Raw genomic sequence first — 10,481 nt, 5'->3', positions numbered from 1 at the left:
TTGTAGGTTCGGCCATGATGGTCAAATCAATAGCCTTGCACTCTCTCTTTGGATTTTCTTCTGTATTGCTTGGGAGAGTACTAGGAGGAGCTTCAGTGACTCTTTTACTCTGCTGGCCCACTTGTGCCTCCAAATTTCTAATGGAGGACCTTGTTTCATTCATGAAACTTAGAGTGGCCTTAGATAGATCAGAGATTATATTTGCTAAGCTAGATGGATTCTGCTCAGAGTTCTCTGTCTATTACTGAGAGGATGATGGAAAAGGCTTGCTATTGCTAAACCTGTTTTTTCTACCATTATTAAAGCCTTGTTGAGGCTTTTGTTGATCCTTCCATGAGAATTTTGGATGATTTCTCCATGAGGAATTATAGGTGTTTTCATAGGGTTCCCCCATGTAATTCACCTCTGCTATTGCAGGGTTCTCAGGATCATAAGCTTCTTCTTCAGAAGATGCTTCTTTAGTACTGTTGGATGCATCTTGCAATCCATTCAGACTCTGAGAAATCATATTGACTTGCTAAGTCAATATTTTATTCTGAGCCAATATGACATTCAGAGTATCAATTTCAAGAACTCCCTTCTTCTGAGGCGTCCCATTGTTCACAGGATTCCTCTCAGAAGTGTACATGAACTGGTTATTTGCAACCATGTCAATGAGTTTCTGAGCTTCTGCAGGCGTTTTCTTTAGGTGAATGGATCCACCTGCAGAATGGTCCAATGACATCTTTGATAATTCAGACAGACCATCATAGAATATATCCAGGATGGTCCATTCTGAAAGCATGTCAAAAGGACACTTTTTGGTCAGTTGCTTGTATCTTTCCCAAGCTTCATAGAGGGATTCACCTTCTTTCTGTTTGAAGGTTTGAACATCCACTCTAAGCTTGCTAAGCTTTTGAGGAGGAAAGAACTTGGCTAAGAAAGTCGTGACCAGCTTATCCCAAGAGTTCAGGCTATCTTTAGGTTGAGAGTCCAACCATATTCTAGCTCTGTCTCTTACAGCAAACGAGAGAAGCATAAGCCTGTAGACCTCGGGATCAACCCCATTGGTCTTAACAGTATCACAGATTTTCAAGAATCCAGTTAAGAACTAAAAAGGATCTTCTGATGGAAGTCCATGAAACTTGCAATTCTGTTGCATCAGAGAAAATAATTGAGGCTTTAGCTTAAAATTGTTTACTCCAATGGCAGGGATTGAGATGCTTCTTCCATGTAAGTTGGAATTTGGTGCAGTGAAGTCACCAAGCATCTTCCTTGCATTGTTGTTGGGTTCGGCCATGTCTCCTTCTTTTTCGAAAATTTCTGTCAGATTTTCTCCAGAGAGTTGTGCTTTAGCTTTTCTTAGCTTCCTCTTTAGAGTCCTTTCAGGTTCAGGATCAGCTTCACAAGAATGTTCTTATCCTTGTTCCTGCTCATATGAAAAAGAAGAGAATAGAAAAAAAAAATATAGAATCCTCTATGTCACAGTATAGAGATTCCTTATTGAAAATCATTTTGAAAAAGATTTGAATTGGAAATTAAAAAGATTTGATTTTGAAAATTGAAGTTGATTACTTGACTAACAAGAAACAAAAAGATATGATTTTAAAATTTAAAGATTGAACCTTTCTTACTAGGTAAGTAACAAACTAAAAAAATATTTTTTTTTGAATCAATCACATTAATTGTTAGCATTAATTTCGAAAATATGAAATAGAAATAAGAAAAAAATTTTGAAATAAATTTTGAAAATTTCGAAATTATGAAAGAAAAAAATGAAAAAGATTTGATTTTTGAAAAAAAATATTTGAAAAAGATAGAATTTTTAAATTGAAAATTTGATTTGACTCATAAGAAACAACTAAATTTTGAAAAGTTTTGAGAGAATCAACTCAAATTTTCAAAAATTTATGAGAGAAAAAGGGAAAGATATATTTTTTTATTTTTGAATTTTTAATGAGGAGAGAGAAAAACACAAAAAAGACACAAGACATAAAAATTATGAATCAAAACAAGAAAAATATGCAAGAACACTTTGAATGTCAAGATGAACATCAAGAACATGTTTTTGAAAATTTTTAAGAAAAGAAAAGCATGCAGGACACCAAACTTAAAAATTTTTAATGTTGAGACACTAACAATTCAAAAAATGCATATGGAAAACAAGAAAAGACACAAAACAAGGAAATGCAAAGATCAAACAAGGAAATCATCAAGAACAACTTGAAGATCATGAAGAATATTATGCATGAGTTTTCGAAAATTTTAATGAAATTAAAAATATGCAATTGACACCAAACTTCAAATTTGACACTAGACTCAAACAAGAAACATCAAATTATTTTTGATTTTATGATTTTATTAAAAATTTTTTTTGTATATTTTTCGAAAATTATTTTGAAAAAGAAAATAAGGATTTCAAAATTTCTAATGAGAATTCCAGGAATCATGCAATGTTAGTCTAAAGCTCCAGTCCAGGAATTAGACATGGCTTACTAGCCAGCCAAGCTTTCAGTGAAAGCTCTGGTCCAAAACACTAGACATGGCCAATGGCCAGCCAAGCTTCAGCATACATAGTTCAAGCATGTGAAGAGGAAGCCTCAGTCCAAAAAAATTTAGACATGGCTTTACAGCCAGCCAGACTTCAACATGTTATCTTGAAACTCTAGAATTCATTCTTAAACATTCTGAAAAACATAGAATAATTTAATTTTTATTGTTTTTTTTTTGAAATTTTTTTCAAAAATAGAAATAAAAATAAAAATAAAAAGCTTAAAATTAAAATAAAATTACCTAATCTGAGCAACAAGATGAACCGTCAGTTGTCCAAACTCGAACAATCCCCGGCAACGGCGCCAAAAACTTGGTGCACGAAATCGTGATCGTTCATTCCTTGGCGGCGCCAAAAACTTTATACGCACGTTCATAATCTTAGTTCTTTGTCACAACTTCGCACAACTAACCAGCAAGTGCACTAGGTCGTCCAAGTAATAAACCTTACGTGAGTAAGGGTCGATATGGTGCGCAGAAATTGTGATTACACTTTAATTATGTAAAATTCATCGCTCTTTCTTACCCTGGTAATGGCGCGCCAAAAACATGATGCCAATACCATGGTTCACAACTTCGCACAACTAACCAGCAAGTGCACTGGGTCGTCCAAGTAATACCTTACGTGAGTAAGGGTCGAATCCCACGGAGATTGTTGGTATGAAGCAAACTATGGTCACCTTGTAAATCTCAGTCAGGTGGATATAAAATAGTAATAGGGTTTTCGAAAATAATTAATAAGATAGGGATAGAGATACTTATGTAAATCACTGGTGAGAATTTCAAATAAGCGAATAGAGATGCTTTCGTTCCTCTGAACCTCTGCTTTCCTGCTATCTTAATCCAATCAGTCTTACTCCGTTCCATGGCTGGCTTTATGTAATGCATCACCATTGTCAATGGCTACTTTCGGTCTTCTCTCGGGAAAATGATCCAAATGCCCTGTCACAGCACGGCTAATCGTCCGGAGGCATCACCCTTGTCAATGGTTTACATCTTATCCTCTCAGTGAAAATGGTCAACGCACCCTGTCACGGCACGGCTATTCATCTGTCGGTTCTCGATCATGCTGGAATAGGATTTACTATCCTTTTGCGTTCTGTCACTACGCCCAGCAATCGCGAGTTTGAAGCTCGTTACAGTCATTCAATCATTAAATCCTACTCGGAATACCACAGACAAGGTTTAGACTTTTCGGATTCTCTTGAATGCCGCATCAATCTAGCTTATACCACGGAGATTCTGGTTAAGAGATCTAAGAGACACTCATTCAATCGAAAGTAGAACGAAAGTGGTTGTTGATGATTTGGATTTTTGACGGTTTAGAATTTCACAAATGAAGTCTCGTTGCAAGTATAGTTTCTAAACCAATCACTAATCCTTTCATACAAAAAGTTGTTTGTCACTAAAACAAACCCCTAAAATTTATAAACCGAAGTATTCAAACCCCGGGTCGTTCTCCCTAGGAATTGCAATAAAGTGCCTTGTTATTGGTTATGAGTTATTTTGGGGTTTTGGATAAGAAGCATGAAAAGTAAATGGCAATGAAAATAAACTAACAACTATAAAAGGCTCTTGGTAAGGTGTGAGAACTAGAAGTCCTATCCTAGTTATCCTTCTCAATTGTGATGAGAATTGTTCATTGCTACCACTTAGTTAACCCTTACTAATTAAAGGAAAGTCAAATGGATGAATTGACTTGAGCCACAAGTCCTAGCCAACTCCCAAGGAAAGACTAGCCTTAGTGCACTCCAAACCAATTAGCAATCTCTCCAATTATCAATCAACAAAGGAACTAGATAACTCAAGTGTCACTAATTACTCTACCTAGGCCAAGAGGAACAAAATCTATACTAAAATCCAACCAAGCATTTCATCAAACACTTGGAAGGCACAAAAGAAAAGTATAGTCAATCACAACAAGAATGAATTCTAACTACAATTGAATGTAAAGAATTAACAACAACAATCAAGGAAATCACAATTATCATGAATTACCTCAAATTGCATTATTGAAAGAAAACCAAGGAACAACAATATATCCAAAATAAAATGAAGAATTACAATTATTAAAGCACACATCTAGAAAGAGGAAGAGGAGAAGATTAGGAATTGGTGAATGAAAAGTGAATCAAAGCATGAGTTAAACCTAGATCTAAGAAGAGAGATTAACCTAAACCTAATCCTAATCCTAGAGAGAAGAGAGAGCTTCTCTCTCTAGAAACTAACTACAAAGCTAAAATAAACTAATTGGTAACTAACATCTAAAGTGATCAATGATCCTAAGTCATCCCCCTTTCTCCTCCCTTAATCCTTCATCCTTTTATTCCTTTCCTTTAGCAATTTGGCGCCAAAATGGGTTCAGAAAACCTCTCAAAATCGCCAGGCACGTGTTGCATTAATGAGGTCATGTGCCTTCATCGGCGCGTGCGCGCATGGTACGCGTGCGCGTCCCTGGTCGGTTCTGCAATGTGCGCGCGAGCGCCTTGTGCGCGTGCGCGTGCATGGCTGACTTTGCTTCTTTGACTTTTTTATGCTTCTCTCCACTTGTATGCTTCCTTTGATCCATGCCTAGTTTCAACCTGAGGTTACTAGCAAACACATCAAGGCATCGTATGGAATCAAACAGAAACTAGAATTCACCAAGACAAGGCTTAAAAAACATGTTTTTACACTTAAGCACAATCATGGAAGAGATAACAAAACCATGCTAATTCTTAGGCTAAATGTGACAAAGGTTATCAAAATGTTCTAAATTCAAGGCAAAACAAACCGCCAAATTGGGGTTTGTCAACCTCCCCACACTTAAGCCTTAGCATGTCCTCATGCTAAAATAAGAAGGAACTAAGGGGTATGGCATTTTTTGAATGCAACTAAACTATATGAGTCCTATCTAAATGCAACTATCTAAGGCAATTGGAAATGCTTAGTTCAAACAAATCAATTCCCAAGAGAGCATGTGTAAGTACAAGAGCTAAGTAATAAGGACCAAGTCCAAACCACAATTGTATTGAATTATTAAAAAGGAGTTCAAACTTGCAAGAATATAGATAATATAGGTGAAATGCATGTAATTGAACTTTTGAACCCTCACCGGATGTGTATCCGCTCTATTCACTCAAGTGTTTAAGGGTTAATCCACTCAATTCTCTTCTAATCATGTTTTCCAAGATTTGATTTTCTTCTAACAATCAACATTTATTCAATGCGTGCATACATTCATCATGAGGTCTTTCATTTAGGTTGTAATGGGGTTAGGGTCAAGGTAGGATCATTTATGGTCAAGTGGCCTAGGATTTGAGTCTTTGATTAGCATAGACTTTCCCACCTAACCTAATTGATGACCTATACAAATGCGAGCTATTCTAACTACCCATTCTTCACTTTTTCTTACATACTTCATGCCTTTTTTTTTTTCATTTCACAACACTTATGCATTGATTCCTTATTATTGACTTCACTTTGGGGCATTTTGTCCCCTTTTATTATTTTTTTTCTTCCTTTTTTTTTTCATTTTATTTTTTTTTCATCATTATTATTTTTTTCTATATATATATATACATTTTTTTTTCTTTCAAGCTAAATACACGAACATCAATGCATAAGGTCTCTACATTTGATTAATACATGAATATGTGCCCAATTCCTAAACATAAAAGTGTATTGCCCCTTTCTATCCCGTCCAATGTTCCCAAGCCTCACCAACTTGAATAATATATACTCTCACTAGCCTAGGCTAATCAAAGATCCAAACAAGGACCTTTCATTGGTTTTCCGCCTTGGGCTTGTAATGTGCTAAAATAAGAATAAGTTGGTTACGCATAGGCTCAAAATTGCCTAACAATGGAGAGTAAAAGGTTGGCTATTTGGGTAAGTGGCAAATGAAATAATGGCCTCAATCATATAAATGCACAAACACAAGAAATAAACGGATATATAGAATCAAGCAAATTAAGGATCACAATCATGGAAAGAGAACAATTTCACATAAGAATGGAAAATAAGTGGTTATAAAATGTAACCACATCAATAAGCTCAAGTCTCACAAGCTTGTGTTCTTAATTCAATACATGCTTCAAAAGGTATGAATTTCAAGCAAGTTTCAAAAATTTTCTTTCAATCAATTGGGTTAATGCCCTATATTTAAACTTTCTTGAAAAACCTCAATGTTTGACTAAGCATTGTTGTGATTGAAAAATTCAAAAATTTTTCTTAGTTTACCCTTTTCTTTTTTTCACTCAAAACCAAATTCTTATGCAAAAAGGGGTGACTAAGTTTCGCTCAAAACATGATTTCTAATCACAACCACAAACTAAAAGGAGAATATACAAAAGGAGATATGCGAAAATGTATAAAGAAAAATCAAACTAAAATATGGAATCTATCATCCAAAATATCTAAAAGTATCCAAAAGCATCAAAATATCTAAAATCCAAAATAAGCAATAAAAGTATCCAAAGCAAACTAGAAATGCATCAAAATATATACAAAAATGTGCAAAATGAGATAACTAGGCCGAAAAAGAGTTCACCGGTTCCCAAATAATGCTACCGGTGCCCTCCCCACACTTAAAATCAAGCATCGTCCTCGATGCTAAACCGGAGGATCAGTGGGAGGTGCAACGATAGGCTCTGGCTCTGTCTGTGGCTGTGGGACCGGCTGAGGAACAGGCTGAGGAACAGGCTCCTCCTGAGTCTGAGGTGGTGCCTCCATATGTGCCGGCTCTGTAGTGTCCGGGGCATCCTGCTGAGCTGGTGCCTCCGCGTCCTCCTCCTGATGATCCTGCTCATCGGAGGCCGGAGAATCGGGAAGCGGAGGTAGCTCGGCGCCCAGAGAGATAAGGGCCTGGTCCATCCGATCCAAACGGCGTCTGACATGGCGTCGCTCTCGCTCTAGGAACCGGAAGAGACGCTGGACCAGGAGATAAGTAGGCTCAGGTGCTGCCGGAGGGTCTGTAGATGGTGGAGGAGCTACGGCTGTAGAAGATGATGGGCCAGCTGCAGGGGCTGGTGGTGAAGGTGTCCCTATGGCAGCTCTAGCCCGAGAGCGGCGGCTAGCAGGCGGCTTCTCGTGTACCCAAACACCCCAGGGGATAGTAACCTCCCTGTCGTCTGCATCAGCGGGTAGTGGTCACACATCATCATCTGACCATGGGACATCAGCTAAGGCCGCCATACTCGTGACCAATGTAGGAAATGGAAGCAGGCCACGAATATGCGCCCGCCACATGCACTGTCGGATAAGTCTAGGGAAGGAGACATCCTTCCCCTCCATAACACACCCTATCAGCAAAAGAATCTCCATGGGGACCTCAGAAAAGTGGGTGGTAGGCAGGACGTAGTGGGCGAAGATCATCTGCCAAGTCTTGGCCTCCCTGGTAAAATGAGTGAATAACATTCCCTTCGGCTTGGGGTTGCCCGCATCCATAACCTATGAAGCCTCCGGTATCCCAATCACGCGCCGAAGCGCCTCATAATCAAATGTCATGGTATGGATGGCTATCTCAGCCTGATGGTGGGCACACTGGTCAAGCGGAATGTGACGGCAATGTAATGCCTCCCCAATGGCGGCCTCGGTGAGCAGAATCTCTCTACCCCGCACCTGAACCGAATCCAAGGTCGGACGGAAGAAGTTGCAGTAGAATTCCTTCACCCAAGAGATATTGATGTCACCCAAGTCCCGGTCAAAAAAATCAATACCTAACTCAAGGATCCGGCCATTAATGCGCCGTCTCACATCATTAGGGAGGAGCAACTTCTTCTCAATATTCAGCTTCGTGGTCCGATATCTAGAGAACCGAAGCTCACAGTAGAGATTGGGGAATTTGCCCGGGTTGGTAGAAGGTAACAGCTGATTCTCCTTATCCTCGTCCTGTAATGGATTCCTAGCATAGTTCTTGTAGATGGAAGGAGTGGAGGGGGTAGAGTGTTTTCTCTTTTTAGAGGTGGTGGCTACGGCTTTGCCCTTATCCGACATCCTGAAAAGAATATGATAGAATATATGAAACATTTAGCATGTAACAAAGAAGACATGTTCAGGATATCATTATCAAAGAGCAATCATGATGTTGCACTGAATATGTAAAATTGAACAAGTAAGCATAAGTGACCGAACCAAAACCATAAGGTAACACCTCATATGCAAAAGGCACTAATATCATCATAGTCATGAAAGAATTGTTAAAGAGGGTTAAAAGTGAGGGTAAGTAAAATGGTGAAAGAAATTAATGAGTTAGGAAAAGTGGATTAGTGATATGATGATATATAGGCTCAATTGAACTAGAGATTGTGGTTCATGTTCACAATGATTGTGCAAATCCGGGAAGTCAAAAGGAAACGGAAAGTCGCCCAAAACTGAAATAAAGATCAAAATGAAACTAATTCCTTGAAAAATCGGGCAGCATTCCGGCTTAGAATTGGACGTTCCCGGATAACAGAATAGCACAAACAGGAAGAAGGCAGCATCAATGAAGCACAGCAACAGTGGTATAGCAATCAGGCAACAAGAAGTGCATAAAAAGCAAGCCAAAACCAGCATACAGCATTCAAACAGATAAACAGCAAGTTAGCACATACGGAGCACTTATCAGGCCTAGAATCCTCTATCCAGCCCTAGCTACCTAACCGCAATTATTTCTAACTAAACCTAACATGCAAAATTGGAATTTAGCTAATTAACAGGCAACTCTAGGAACTAACATAATTGAATCAAAGAAAAAGGGAAAATAGAAACAGAGATGGCAGAAATGGAGCAGGAACCTGGGAGCCGGGAAAACTGAAAATGGAAATGGGGACCACGATAGAGCCGGGGCAACGGAGACAGACTGGCACCGCCGTGAACGGTGGCGCGGTGGCGCGGTGGCGCGGTGGTTTGGCCGGAGGGGGAAGAGCCGAAAGGGAGGAGGGGGGTGATGGCGAGAGGGAAGGAGGATATGAGGGTGTGTAGGGAGAACAGAGAGGGAGGAGCGAGCCGCCGGCAGTGAGGACGGGGTGGCGGCGGAGGGGTTAGTCACGGCGCGGTTGAGAGGAGGGAGAGGGAGAGAAGAGTGAGAGAGCGAGAATGGGTGGGGGTGAGGGGGAAGAGAAGGTGAGGTTGAGCAGGGCGAGTCGCCGGCGATGACGATGGCGCGGCGGCGGAGGCGGCGCTGCTGCTGCGAGCACAGATGGGGCGAGGAGAAGAACTGGAACGTTGGAGGGGGTGGGTTTGCGCGACTGCGCAGTGTGCTTCGCGAGGTAGGGTTATCCCGATTTTTGAATTGGCGCGTGCGCGCACCTTGCGCGTCCGCGCCCATTAAGAAAAATGGGGTCATACGCGTGCGCGTACAACGCGCTTAGGCGAGGGTGAGCGAAAGAGGAAAGGACGCGTGCGCGTACCGTGCGCGCACGCGTGCATGGAGTTGGGCCAGGGGCTTAGAGTTGGCCCAACCCAGGCCTAACTCTCTGGAGAATGGCCTGGAAGTCGCGCCACGAGATTTGCGCGCACGCGGCAAGTGCGCGTCCGCGTGCATTTGACAGTTTATTGTAGGACGCGCAAGCGCGATGCGTGCGCTCGCGTCTTTTCAGCTTCTGGCATATATGTGCGCACGCGGCCTGTGCGCGTCCGCGCGAGGTGAGTTGAGCTGGGGGCTTAAAGTTGGCCCAAATTTAGCGCAACTCTCTGGATATTGGCCCAGAAGTTGCATCAGCGAATCGACGCGGACGCGGCAAGTGCGCGTACGCGTGTAGTTCCCCATAGCTGTATGTGCGCGTACGCACGTAGCGCGCGTCAGCGTGGAATGAGTTGGGCCGGAGGCACAACGCTGGCCCAGGAGAGGCCCAACTCTCTGGAATGTGGCTTATGGTGCATGCGCGTCAGGACGCGTACGCGCACGTTGCGCGCGCGCGTCCATGCCCATTTCTTCATCTCTATCTCTCTTTTTTTTTTTTTTTTTTTTTGAAAGAAAAACTTGCTGG

The 10,481-nt window shown here is 40.9% G+C and overlaps 1 non-coding gene across 1 annotated transcript; it reads left to right on the top strand.

Moving 5' to 3' along the window:
- Window positions 1-778: 778 nt before the first annotated feature.
- LOC148580041 (small nucleolar RNA R71) lies at window positions 779-886 on the top strand. The gene has a single exon (XR_015895935.1). It is a non-coding gene; the product is annotated as a small nucleolar RNA R71 (small nucleolar RNA).
- Window positions 887-10,481: the final 9,595 nt, after the last annotated feature.

This window comes from Arachis ipaensis, chromosome B10, assembly GCF_059453495.1.
Source record: "Arachis ipaensis isolate K30076 ecotype BB chromosome B10, ASM5945349v1, whole genome shotgun sequence".
In the NCBI taxonomy this organism is placed as follows: domain Eukaryota; kingdom Viridiplantae; phylum Streptophyta; class Magnoliopsida; order Fabales; family Fabaceae; genus Arachis; species Arachis ipaensis.
The sequence above is the reverse complement of the archived record's forward strand: the minus strand, read 5'-3'. Positions and strand labels throughout refer to the sequence as shown.